The sequence below is a fragment of the Lonchura striata genome, chromosome 12 (genome assembly GCF_050655825.1).
Source record: "Lonchura striata isolate lonStrDom1 chromosome 12, ASM5065582v1, whole genome shotgun sequence".
Classification (NCBI taxonomy): domain Eukaryota; kingdom Metazoa; phylum Chordata; class Aves; order Passeriformes; family Estrildidae; genus Lonchura; species Lonchura striata.
In genome coordinates this window covers 23829737-23842454 of record NC_140714.1, presented here as the reverse complement: position 1 = coordinate 23842454, position 12718 = coordinate 23829737, and the positions used below count along the sequence as shown (strand labels likewise).

The 12718-nt window shown below is 42.9% G+C and overlaps 1 protein-coding gene across 28 annotated transcripts in view; it reads left to right on the top strand.

The window, feature by feature from the left end:
• WNK2 (WNK lysine deficient protein kinase 2) overlaps nucleotides 1–12718 on the top strand; it is a 99001-nt gene that overhangs the window by 17738 nt on the left and 68545 nt on the right. Inside the window, exon 1 of one of the 28 annotated variants that reach the window (XM_085590882.1) lies at nucleotides 2218–2824. The exons of the other annotated variants lie outside the window; for them this stretch is intronic. The gene's annotated coding sequence lies outside the window, so the exon portion shown is untranslated. Of the gene's footprint in view, nucleotides 1–2217; nucleotides 2825–12718 lie in introns of those variants that run through there. 28 annotated transcript variants of the gene reach the window in all.

Genomic DNA, 12718 nt, shown 5'->3' with positions numbered 1-12718 from the left:
GATGCAGGATTGGTGTTGCCCTTCAGCTGCTGCTCTGAGCAGCACCTTTTGTGTCTGCCTGGCCACCTGCCTTGCTGTGGTGGGCAGGGACAGCTGGCATCACATGCATACAGCAGTGGGACTGGGGAGGAGATATACACAAGTGGGCTGGCCCAGGTGGCTTGGATATGAATGCAGTTGCTGGAAGAGGAGGATGTAGAACCTCCTCTGAGGTGTTGCTTTAGGAGGGATGTATCTAATTGGGATGTATGAGCTTCTTCAGGCTGTTCCAAAAAGCAGTTTCTGTTGAAAGATTAATATCCCAAATGCTGCAGTGCCTGTTGCCTTTCCTGGATTTTCCTTCTAACTGGAGTGCCTTGTCCCATGGTTCTAAGGCAGAGCAAGTGCACCAAGATCCAAAAGGTTTTCCAGAAAATGAGTTAGTGCTGTATTGTGTACCTAGTCCCACAGGTAAACTAAACCTATGGCTTAAAGTCTGAGCACTCACGTTAACCTCGGCTGGTGCTGTGTGTTGCAATGTCTGCTTTTCAGATTCATTTTAATTAAGAAGCTGTTGAACACCTGCTGGGGCTCTGCTCTTCCCAAAAGCAGGGATATATATCAGTAAGAGAGTTGTGAACCATGAACTCTGCTCTCGGATGATATTCCCCAACCTTATTGTACAAGATTTTGGGCACTTCCCTTGGATAACTGGCCACAGGCTACTGGTGCAAACCACTGCATGCATCTCACTTCAAGCAAGATATGGGACTGGTCCTTCAGAATCCAGCACATGGTTGCAACACCACAGAGAGATCTCAGATACATGTCTGATAGTGAGAGATGGTTTGTCCATTTGAAGACTAGTATCTGAAAAACAACCCAAACACTTTCTTAAAGGACTTGAGTGAATGAGTCTTCCTGGTCACCATGTACAGGCAAATAATTAACGGGCTCAAATGAAACCAAGGATATGCAGGTTAGAGAAGAGGGAGACCTTTCTAACTAAGAGCAGTTAGGCACTGACAAATATTCTGTAGGCAGGCTCACTGGAGTTGTGTGCAGATCTGTCAGGAACAGTTTAAAGATCATTGCTCCTATCTTGGAGCAAGGGAACAGATGTCATATTTCCTAGTGACTTCCACATCCACTTGCTGCAATTCTCTTACTCTCTAATGGCATTGGTCACACACTCAATGTCACAGGGTTTGCACTGACATTGATATGGCCAGTCCTGTGAGCACTGTTATTTCAACCAGCACACGGATAATACAAGTTTGGTTTCATTTGGTAAGGAACCAGCCTGAACTGAATAGTTATGTCATCTTTAAACTGAGATGTTAGCAAATTCTGTTTGAAATTATTTCATAAACAGAGGGTTGAACTGGTTTGAGATAGAGTAAGGCTTATAGTGCATAACTGCAAATAACAGCTAGTCAACAAAAATCATCCCTGTTCTGCTGCAGAAGAATCAAGCATCCGAGAGCAGCAGTGACTTGTCTGGGTGCAGGGACTGCCCTGACAGTTGTCTTTAAAATGGAAGAATATATCATGAAGGGCCATCAGAGTGAGTCAGTGAAAGGAGAACCTTGCTTCTAAATAAAGCAAGGCTGGATCTCAGCTCAGTTAGCCTGGCAAGCCAAGAGGTCTGTAATAACTCTGTAGAAAGGAAAAGGCAGGGAAAAGGCATTATAAGGAAGAGAGCTGTGAATGCTAGAGGATGAAGTTGGCTTGGGAAGGACTGACTTCAAACAAACTAAATGAGGAGAAGTAAAAGTTTAGCATAGCTTTGCTTTAGCAATAACATGACAAGAATTATAATAATTTTACTATGCAGGTTGCTAAGTTTATGAACAAGATTTGTTATCTGGCATGTCCTGCACTTGACTTTGGTTCTCTTGTAAGAGGCTTCCACAAGAAGCAGCACTTTCTTCTAAGATCTTGAGCTACTGCTTGTCTCTTTTTTCAAATGTCAGGAACATATTGTCAAAATTTTTAGGTTTCATCCAACACTTTGTACTAGTGAAGGTGGAAACTTAGAAAAGAGAAAGATTAATCCCCCCACTTTAATTTGTAAATATATTTTTATATAATTACATTATATAATTTTATATATAATTATATATATAATTATATTTTAAATATTTTATTTTATAATTTATATATAATTTTAATATAATTTTTAATATATAATTGCTTCTGAATTGTGAGGTTTTGTCTTTTTTTTTTTTTTTTTAGGATCTGTAGTATCCTGAAGTTATGTCAACTTTGCTCCTGCAGGAATCCTTGAGTTTTGAATGTACTGGTAACACAAAGATGTCTGTTTTCCAGAGTGTGCTTCCTATTTAAAAAGAAACAGGACAAAAGGCTCTTTTTCTGCTGATGAACCTTGATGCCTCTAAGGTTGTGCAATTACACTTTTGTTTATAGGTTTGATTTTTGTTGGAGTTGTTGGTGGTGGCTGGAGGCTCAGAATCAGAAAACTCACCCAAATGTCTGATGCCAGTGGAGCCTTGAACTTGAGAGCAGAGATAAACTGATGTGGCCTGATTGATAGCAGTTTATCCAGTACTGGAGGACTGGACTGGTTTTAACCAAAATACTGCTCTGCACAGGAAGAGTGTGTGACTTGCTCAGTCTGCAGAGATGGTCACAGAGCCTCGTCAGCTGAAACACCGAAGCCTCAGAGCAAGGGAGGGGACATCATCGGTGCCTGCCCCTGGCTTTTGGGGTCTTGCCATTCCTCTGGGATTCACCTTCCAGCCCAAAGTGATGGGGTCATATGTGAACTGATATTGTCATCCTTACTTTATTAACCTTCATTCTTACAACTGTGGAAGTGCTGGTAGGGTATTCCCAGTAGATGTGGATGTTTTCTGCTGTCTTTCTGATCTTGTTTTAAATAGTGGTGATTCTTTTTCCTTTTTTTATTAATGACAGGGTTCTTGAAAAAAGGTTTTCTACCAGTGTTTCTATGACTTAATTTGCAAGGATACCTGGACATCATACAGAATCCTGCCAAATGAAGGAGCCTTATCTTGCTATCTTCTAGAAATGCTGTGTCTGGGAGCATTTGCCAAGGTCACTGTTTGTAAGAACACAGTCTTCCCCAGGATGCTGTATTGAGTGTCTTGCTCCCTTCTGTTCAGTATAATCTGAAAGTGTCGAGCTAGTGGCAATAGTGTCACAGCCTACACGGTGGGGTTTGGTCATAGCAGAGGAAAAATGCAGCACTTAAATCTCACAAGCAGTGAAGTGTTAGGGCGCCATTTTTGGCTGACGCTAAAACACTGAGGTTAATGCTTGCTTTTTCACAAAACCATCTCTTGAGGGTAGGTCTGTTCCTGGCTCAGTGTGTATTTAGTGAAGAAACCAAGTCAATAGACTAGAAGAAATTGTTGGTAATTAACTTAAGGTTGGTAAAGAGAGACAGCAGTAATAACAAAAGAGGAACTAATCTGGTTTGTTGTTGTGGTAAATCAGCTCTAAATTTGTTACTGTAGTATCATTATGTTGAAGGGTTTTTTTGTGAAATAATAACACTTTATTGGAAAGATTATTACATTATTACTGTTTTTACTAAGCATTATTTTAACATACAATATGGTTTCTGTAAGGACACAGAATGAGTGTGTGTTTGCCCTCCTCCCTTTCTGTTACAGTAATATAATTGTTTTCCTTTCTTCTTGATATAGCCCAAAATGAAATGGAAATGGTGTTGCTGTTGGGGCCAAGGTTTACAGTTGTGAGCCATCTCATCAATCACACCTGCTTTCCTTCCAAATGTTTCCTTTGACAAGAACATCTGTTGAGAAGAATAACTTTATTCCCTAGGGCACCATTTTCCATATGCTCCCATTTCAGGATAAAATTAAACCAGTGGACCTTGTCAGTGTTTTTGTAACCAAAAATGGGTCCTTGTGCTTCTGTTAGTAGAACATGAGCAGTATTATTTAATAGTGGCATGAGTCACTTCCACTGGTGCTCTTCTAGAGAGTAGTGCTGGCTGGCTGTGAGTGGAATTGTTCTTTGGTACATGAAGCAGATGGTGTTCAGTCAAAGAAGTGTTGTATGTCCAATCTGGTGCTGCCTGGCTTGCTGACAGGGTAGTAGTTTGTGGAATGAAGAGCTTGGAGGTATGGTAAGCACCAGGAGGAAGAAAACAGGGCTCCTGTATATTTCTTGTGAGGTTAGTAGAGCTGTCAAATGCCCAGATTTCCATGGGCATCTCCTCTTGATGAGTCTTTACATTCTGTGCAGGAAATTGAGGGCTCCTTGCGTGGTTCACAGGGATCTGAGACAACTGGGCAGGCTGTGCTCAGTCCAGCTCTCAGGTGTGGGCATATTAATTTTTAGTACATGCACATAAGTCCAGCCTGCTCTGGGTGATGACGCTCACAGGGTGGGATCAGGTTGACATCTTTGCCTCTCTGAGAATGGACCTGTATGGAAGCTGTATGGAGAGACAGTGCAGGTGGGTTCAGGCTGGTGGTCATTTCTTGCTGCATCTCTCTCCTCCTGCAGAACTGAGACCTGGTAAAATTAGCATCTGTGAAACCCTTTGTGATCCTGGTGCGGATGTGAAGGGAACACTAAAGCAGTGCACAGCTTTATCTGTAATAAAGCGTTTGTTTGGAAAGGAGTATGAAGGCCCAGAAATCGCTGGCAGCTTTCAGGGAGTGAAGCCTATTGATAGTGTGTGCCCATGAGGATAAAGAGCTGCCAAATTGCACAGTGATGTAAAACACCAACCAAACAAACCCCTTTTGTTTTTCAGTACTTCTCCCCAGCTACACATCAGCATGAGCTGTGAGGAAAAGCAAAAACTGCTATTCCTGACTTTAGCTGGACTTCCAGGTGGACTCATACTGCTGTGTGTGCCTTGTACGTGGGTACAGTCCATGGCAGGCGAGTGTGTGGCTTTGGGTTTTAATGTGCCAGTGAGTTTTAAAGACAGCCCTGTCCTCTTATGCAAGCTTTTAAGGCATTTTCATGTCCTGTGCTATTTATCATGGTGTCTTACTTGCATTTCCTCTGCTGTATTCAGAACGGTTATGTTTCCTGCAAGGTCCTATCCTACAACCTTTCTTTTTTCCCTGGGTTAGGTGGGTACTGGTGATACATGGTTAATACACTGCTTGCTTTTTTTTCAGGGGACGCTGCAGACATCTGTGTTGTATCTGTGCTTTCGTTTTTCTGTACAAGTACCATTTTCCCCAAGACTGCACAATAACTTGTTGACTGATGAAGCCCTTTCATGTACTCGCCTATCACTTATCCCGGGGACTGTGGGAAACAGTCCCAGGATTTAAATTCTGTACAGTGGGTGTCCATTACTGCTGGTAATTAAAAAAGTCTTACTCCAATTGCAGTTTCTCTTTCAGTCATAATTAAGCTGTTGGTTTCACAGTCAGAAAAAGCTTTTATTCTATGCAATCACAAGGACCTCAGAGAGACCAGTCTTTACAATCATAAATGGGCATATTGATTGGTCTTTATTAATAGAAAAGCCTTCATCCTCTAAGGAGAGATGAAGTACCTGAATTTTGTAAAGTTAAAAAAATAATTCCAGAGCCTTTTAAAGTCACATGGAAACTAGGCATGGTTCCTAGATCATTTATCCAAACTTCTAGTCATATTTTTCATGATGCTGTATTTTGTATTTTAAAACTAAAAAGTTTTACTGAGCAAAGAGATCCATTTTCAGAGGAAAAAAAAGAGTTTTTTTAAAAATAACTTCTTAGTGAGAATGTGTGCCAGTAATGCTATTTATGGATTGATGAATTGAACCATTTTAAGGTGCATTGAACCCAATGGTTCTTCAATCCTACATTTTGCTGGCAATGCAATTTTCTTAAAAAAACCAAATAAACAAATCCAAGCAATGAAATTAAGTGCTGTTCACTCCAATATGTGTACGCACTACTGTTCTTTTCTTCAGATGTCTAATTTGAAGAGATTTTAGTCCTTTTATTTACTTAAATTTATAGAGGGCAAATCCTTCTGTTGGGCTGTCTCTCTGGGGGTGGGTTCTTCAGTTCCATAGTACCTTCTTGGTGTGTCTTAAGTCAAACAGCAGCCAAATGGGAAGAATTTTTAGTTTGCTTTGTGTAGGTGCATGTCAAAGTAGCCAAAAGCAGTGTCATCTCTATAGATTCCCTCTTAAGGGAGTTGATAAAGTCACCTTTTGCTTTTTCCTGGCAGCTGAGGAGAGAGAGAGAGAGAACAGAGCAGATTTCCATGTGTTTTTCTAACTTGTATTGGGTTTTATGAATGTAGGAAACAATATGTGGTTAAACATAAAACACACCATTTTTGGCAAATAGTCTCTGTAAACACTATCTTCTTGCACTGCTCCATGAAATCTGAGCATGAAGCTCAAACTACTAGGCAGTAACCTAGTTTTCCCATTTGAAAGCCTTTTGAGTATTCTTTAACTGTCTGGTTCCTGGGCTGTGTCACCAGCTGGTTGAGGGACAGGATTCTCCGCCTCTGGTGGGACCTGGAGCACTGCACCCAGCTCTGTGGTCTCTACAGGAGAATGGTGTGGAGCTGCTGGAGAGATCCAGAGGAGGCATGGAACTGCTCCAGGGCTGGAGCCCCTCTGGAGCCAGGCTGTGAGAGCTGGGGGTGCTCACCTGGAAAGGAGAAGGATCCAGGGAGAGCTCAGAGCCCTTCCAGGCTGTAAAGGGACTCCAGGAGAGCTGGAGAGGGACTGGGGAGAATGGATGGAGGGACAGGACACAGGAAATGGCTTCCACTTCCAGAGGGCAGGGATGGATGGGATACGGGGAAGGATTTTTTCCCTGTGATTTTTCCCTGTGAGGGTACTGAGGCTCTGGCACAGGGTGCCCAGAGAAGTTGTGGCTGCCCCTGGATCCCTGGCAGTGCCCAAGGCCAGGCTGGATGGGGCTTGACGCAGCCTGGGATAGTGGAAGGTGTCCCTGCCTGTGGTTGGGGGAACAGGATGATCTTTAAAGTCCCTTCCAACCCAAATCATTCAGTGATTCTGTTCTTGAAATATTTTGGAAAATTAAATGTAGTGTTTCCTGGTTATTGTTGCTTTCCATAAAGTCTCTGTCCAATATTGTTTGTTAACTACAGTCCATGTAATAATTCTTGCATCACATTGTAAAATCCAAACTGCTGTGGGCCACAGATTTTAAATTCTGAAACACCTGTGATTAGGGCTGAACAGACCAATGTAAGGAATGTGTCTGTGCCCACCAGTTGGGAATCTACAAGTAAGAGACAGGGGTTGTTTTTGTTGTGGTTTTTTTTTTTTTTTTTGCTTATCCAGTTTTCAAATTCTTGTCATGATGAGCTTCAGGGACTCCTATCACTGAACATCACTCACATTTGTTTAGATTTGGGGCTGCTGACTTTGTGTTTTCATAGGTGGTATCTAGCCAACTTTCTTGTTTGCATTTGATAATGACCATTTGGATCAGTATTTTGGGTCTTAGCCAAGGTCATGTGTCCTGTAACATAATGGGGGGCTGTAACAGAATAGTTTCACAGACTTCAGGTTACAAAGTACTTCTGTGGTTGTCTAATCGAGCCTCCTGTATGTGCCTTGGTTTCTAAGTGTTTCTTCAGTGAATTTGGTAATCTCTGACACTGTCAGAGAAACTGTTCAGACTGAACTCCTCAGCATGGACAGTATGGCCCAGTGCTTTACTGTTTCTCACAGCCAGTCCTTAGATCAGGATCCATGCTAAAGGGCACAGTGGTCTCTGCACTGAGAGCTGCTCTTCTCAGCAGGAGGGTTCCTCAGTCTCTGTTGGGATCAGTCCCTGGTCAGGCTGTCTGTCCAGCCCCTGTGCTGCATTCCTGGCTCTGTTGGGACCAGTCCATGGCCAGGCTGGCTGTCCAAGCCTTGTCCAGCATTCACAGTTTTGTTGGGATCAGTCCCTGGTCAGGCTGTCTGTCCAGCCCCTGTCCTGCATCCCCAGCTTTCTTGGGATCAGTCCATGACTAGGCTGGCTGTCTAGCCCCAGCATTGTTGGGGTCCTCACACATAGCTTACATGAGAAGCCCAGTCCCTCTTTGTGGCCTGTCACTTTTATGCTGCAAATTCTCCTAATTCTTTCTAAAGTGTCACATTTTTTAATAGTGATGAGCTTTTTTTCCACAGTTTTTTGTAAAATATCAAATCACTTCGTTAGAATAAAACCTGAGCCCTCCAAAACCTCCTGAAAAATCTCAAGGGCATGTATTTTTATTGCTTACACAATTTTTAATTGTTTTATGTAAACAGATATTTTCTGTTTCGTTATAATTCTTAATGTGAAGCAAATTCATTGCAGAAATCTGAGTTTATTTTGTCAGTGTTATTATATTTATCAATCCAAATATAATCTCCTTGGAAAATGGCTCAGATCTGTTTCTCACATACCCATGTTGATGTTACCCTTCCATACCTTGCTGTCCAAGGGATGGGGAGTTCAGTTTTTAACTACTAGTGTGTTTTAGTTGACAAGTTCCTAATATTCTTTTGAGCAGGACTATAGAATGTCAATCTTTGCTGGGGGGAAAATCAAGGAAAATGAACTATTTTGTTACAAATGGGATGCTTTCAGCTTAATTCCTAACTATTATGGGAGACTGTAGCGAATGTATCCTGTCTGGGAGTGCAGCATTTGCCTTGGAGTGTTTTCTAACAGGTTGTCAAGTGGTTTTAGGAATGCACCAAAAGTGAAACTCCTTACAGCACTTAGAAAGGTTCACAAGGAAGACATTTCCAAACTCCAGACAAGTAGCTCTGTTAAGTATTTAGGAGCTGGGATACCCCAATCTGAAGAGTGGCTTTGTGATGGTGAAAGGTCCCTTTCCTCAATTTCCCAGAGCTTTGCAAGCATTGCAGTAAGGAATGCTTGTCCAGTGTCTTGAGTTGTTATGGCAGTTGGGCTATTTGCTTTTTCCTTCGTCTCCACACTATATTCTTCTCACTCATGTTTTCTTTTGAATTTTACCTCCAGCAGCAGCTGTAAGCAGTTGGTCCTTTCTTGGGTGCTGTGTGCTGTGGAGCTGGGCTAAAACAAGAGCAGAGTGTCCCTGGAGCAGCTTCAGGACCTCTGAGGCTCATGACTTTTCAGGTGCAGAAGTTTATAGAATCATGGAATCACAGGATGGTTTGAGTTAGAAGGGACTTTTAGGCAGGGACACCTTCCATTAGACCAAGACCTGTCCAACCTGGCATTGGACATTTCCTGGGGAGTTGGGTCTTTGCAATTATATAGCCCTGTGCAAGGATTTCTTTTTCAAAACAGAAAGAGCAAATTATTTTAAAGGAATATTTTCCTGTATTTCCCCCCAAAGTTCCCTAGGTAAAACTAGAAGCAGGTTGGGAGGAGAAGACCTCTCAATACTGCTGGTTAGGGTGCTGATCTTCCATAGATCTCCAGGGTGCAGTGAGAAACTCCTTACCCTTTTTCTGTGTGTGTTAGAAATGTAAAATGTGGGCAGAGAAGCATTAAATGACTTAGTGTAGGAGGCTCAGTAGGCTGCAGTGTGAGGGAAGAACTGAGAAAGTTTCTCTCCAGGATTCATTGAGCCACTGTTGGAGTTTAAATTATCTATGCAAAGACCCATCACTTTTATGTTTTCCAGCTATTTTATGTTCCTATCCCTCAGTATAATTAAGTTCAGCATGTCTGTATAAAGGCACATATAAATTTGGTCAGTCTTACATGTTTTGTGGAAATTAGGGATGTGAAAATTTTTGAGATTCTGAACTTACACTGAAGGCTGTGTGGGCAAGTTTTCCATGCTTACCTGGCAAGAGTACAGCTCTTCACTGGGAACAAGATAAAATACGTCCAGCTCAATAAGGCTCCAATCATTGGGGTGATAAAAGATGTAGATGCTGCAAGATGTTCTCCTGCATAGAGCGCTTGAGGCAGCTGCTGCAGCTCTGGCCAGTGAAACTGATGATGGTAATGATGGTGGTAACGATTAAAGACTCCGTTGTGGTCTGCAGCTTCCTCCTGAGGTGTTGCAGAGCACGCTGTGCTGGGCGGCTGCGGCAGGGGTGCACTGTCCCACTGCGAGCGCTGCAGTTCCCGGTTATCGGCAGGTCCAGCACAGGGACAGACAGCGAGGACACGGGGCTTGGTGTAGAACAGGATGGATTTATTCCTGGGCTCCCCGACAAGACTGGAGGGCGGGGGTGAACAGAAGATTTTATACAGCAGCTCAGGAGTAGGGGTGTAGGAAAGCGAACCAATGAGGATATGGGAAGAGAGGAGTATAAGGTGAGGAAAATAGCTTATGAGCCTATCAGGGAAAATGGGGGGGGAATAATACAAAATAACAAATAGGGTGTTGAGGGCAACGAGACAGACACAGAACTCTCTGGAGAAAGGGGTAGGGATAGGGAGGATTGACAAGTTGGAAGGGAGGCGGTTAGGGAAGGGCTTGGGAAAATTGGGAACTGGGAAAAGGAGGGGATTAGGGAGGAGAGCAGGGGGCAAACATGGATTCAAAGCAAAACACACCACAACATCTCCCCGTTTCTTTTTACAAAAGAAAGAAGAGTTCTGGGGTTCAAAACAAATTAATGAATCTATTATATAACGTATTGTATTCATAATCTATCATAAAACATATTTTAGCATATGACAAATTATTACAGCAACAGAAAAGAATTCAAAAATTAACAGGAAAAAATGAATTACTCATGACCATAATGCATGGGGTAAGGATCTTCTTAGTATAAGAAACTTACTATAAGATGTACAAAGTCATTATATACAGAATCAGGGTTGAGAGTAGGAATTGCAGCGGAATTATCCTGAAGCAAGACTGGGCTTGAAGCATGAATCACCAAGGAATCTGCAGGATCTGGATTTCTGGGGTTTGAAAGTGATTTTGGAGGTCACTCCTCTTGTAGGATGTGATCAGGGAATGGAGATGTGGTCTTGCTCATTTAATTTTATGTAACGGTGGGTATTAACTGGAGAGAATTACTCCTCTCTATAATATATAACTTAACAAGCAGATTATTTTAAAGTATCAAGAATATAATGAACAATTTTTTAGTCAAGAAATTTAGTTGGAAACATAGGAAAATGGTTAAAGAAAAATCAACAAAGATCATGAAGTTTAAATAAGGTCTGAAGTTAAATTAATGAACTATTTTTCCAAAGCGTACTGTGAAAACTTCAAAATTATATGGAACATTTGGTAGTGTATAATTAAGGAAATAGATGGGTAACTTGGGCAGTCACTCTTGAATAATTTTGTTCTTATATATATTCAACTGTTTATTTTTATTTGGATGATAGTATTTTTTAAAAAATTTGGACAGTTTTATCCTATGTGACCTTTCTTTTTACAGGTGAAACAAATTTTTGACTTTGATGGGCAAACACTTGCCTCATATCTCCTTTTTCTATACTTAAAACATGTTTTAAATTGTTCTTTTCGGTTCCTTTTTTCAATTCATCTCAACTGTGGAAGCTTGTTAATGATCTGGAATGGTTTCCACAAAGGCTTCGAAGGGTCAAGGGCTTTGGGGAGATTCTTCCAAAAATTAAATGCCAATTGAATTAGTAATTGATTCAGTTCATAAGAAGAAATCTGATTACTTTGGTGACTGCCACAAGTGTTATGGGGTATCGGTAAGGGGATGGACCTGGGCACCGCCATCCTAGAGAGAGACAAAATGGAGGATTCCAGGTCTGGGTTTCAGCTCCACCTTCCTCCGAAGGAGGTCCCTCCATAAAAGAGGGTGATCTCCCAAGAAGGAGGGTCCTCTGACGGGAGGCCCCATAGGCGATCGTCCCCCCAGAGGAGGAGCCGGAATAAGGAATGGGGATGGTCCAACCCCACCTTCCAACAAAGGGCACTGGCCCCCACAGGCGATTCGTGCAGGGGCCTCTGCGGAAGGGGTGGGGCTGGAGGGAAACTTGGGGCTGGAGAAGAAAGGTCAAGGCAGGAAAGGGGGTTCCAAGCGGCGTGGCCAGCGCCACCTTGGAAAGGAGTGCCGGGTGCACTGCAGTTCCCTCGAGAGCTCTGAACAGTGTCTGGCGGGACGCTTGGGGTGCTGTGGCCAACACCATCCCCAAGGGAGGATAGGGTAGGGTTTTGGGAAGTCCGAGGGACAGAGGGTACAGGGAGCTTCACAGAAGCCACAGGGGAACTTACAGGGGAGGAGCCCGACACCAGGGGCTTCTTGCATAATATTAGATTCTCCCCATTCTTATGAATGTGCTGTCGTTTGATGGAACATTTCTGCCCTATTCTTGTATTTTCTACTCTCTCAGTGCTCATGGGATGCCCCAGCCTTTGGGGGAGAGCCCAGTTTTGGGTAAGAGAGAGAATAGAAAAGCACCCTCCTGATAAGTGGAGGGTACCCTCAGGGGACGCCCCAACCTTTTGGGGAAGAGTGAGGATCCCCTCAGGTCAGGAGGGTACCCTGTGGTCTGTGCAAACTTGCTTACCAGCTTGTGGAGACTAAACACACCCGCTGGGAAAATCCCTCCTTTGGCTCACTTACCCTCAGAGCGCAGGTGGAGACATTTCTGGTAGCCCGGGAGGGGGGTAGAGAGCACACTGGTGAGGATGAGGAGAGAATCCTGGAATCTCAGATCTTCCGCTCAGCTGCTCTTAGAGTCCAAGGCAGAGCTCGCTGATGTTCTTCCTTGTAGATGTTCTTTTCACTTCTTCAGTGAGGCGGGTGCCCCCACAGATTGGCCCTTTTTTTTTTAAAAGACGAAGGAGGGAACCATCCTCT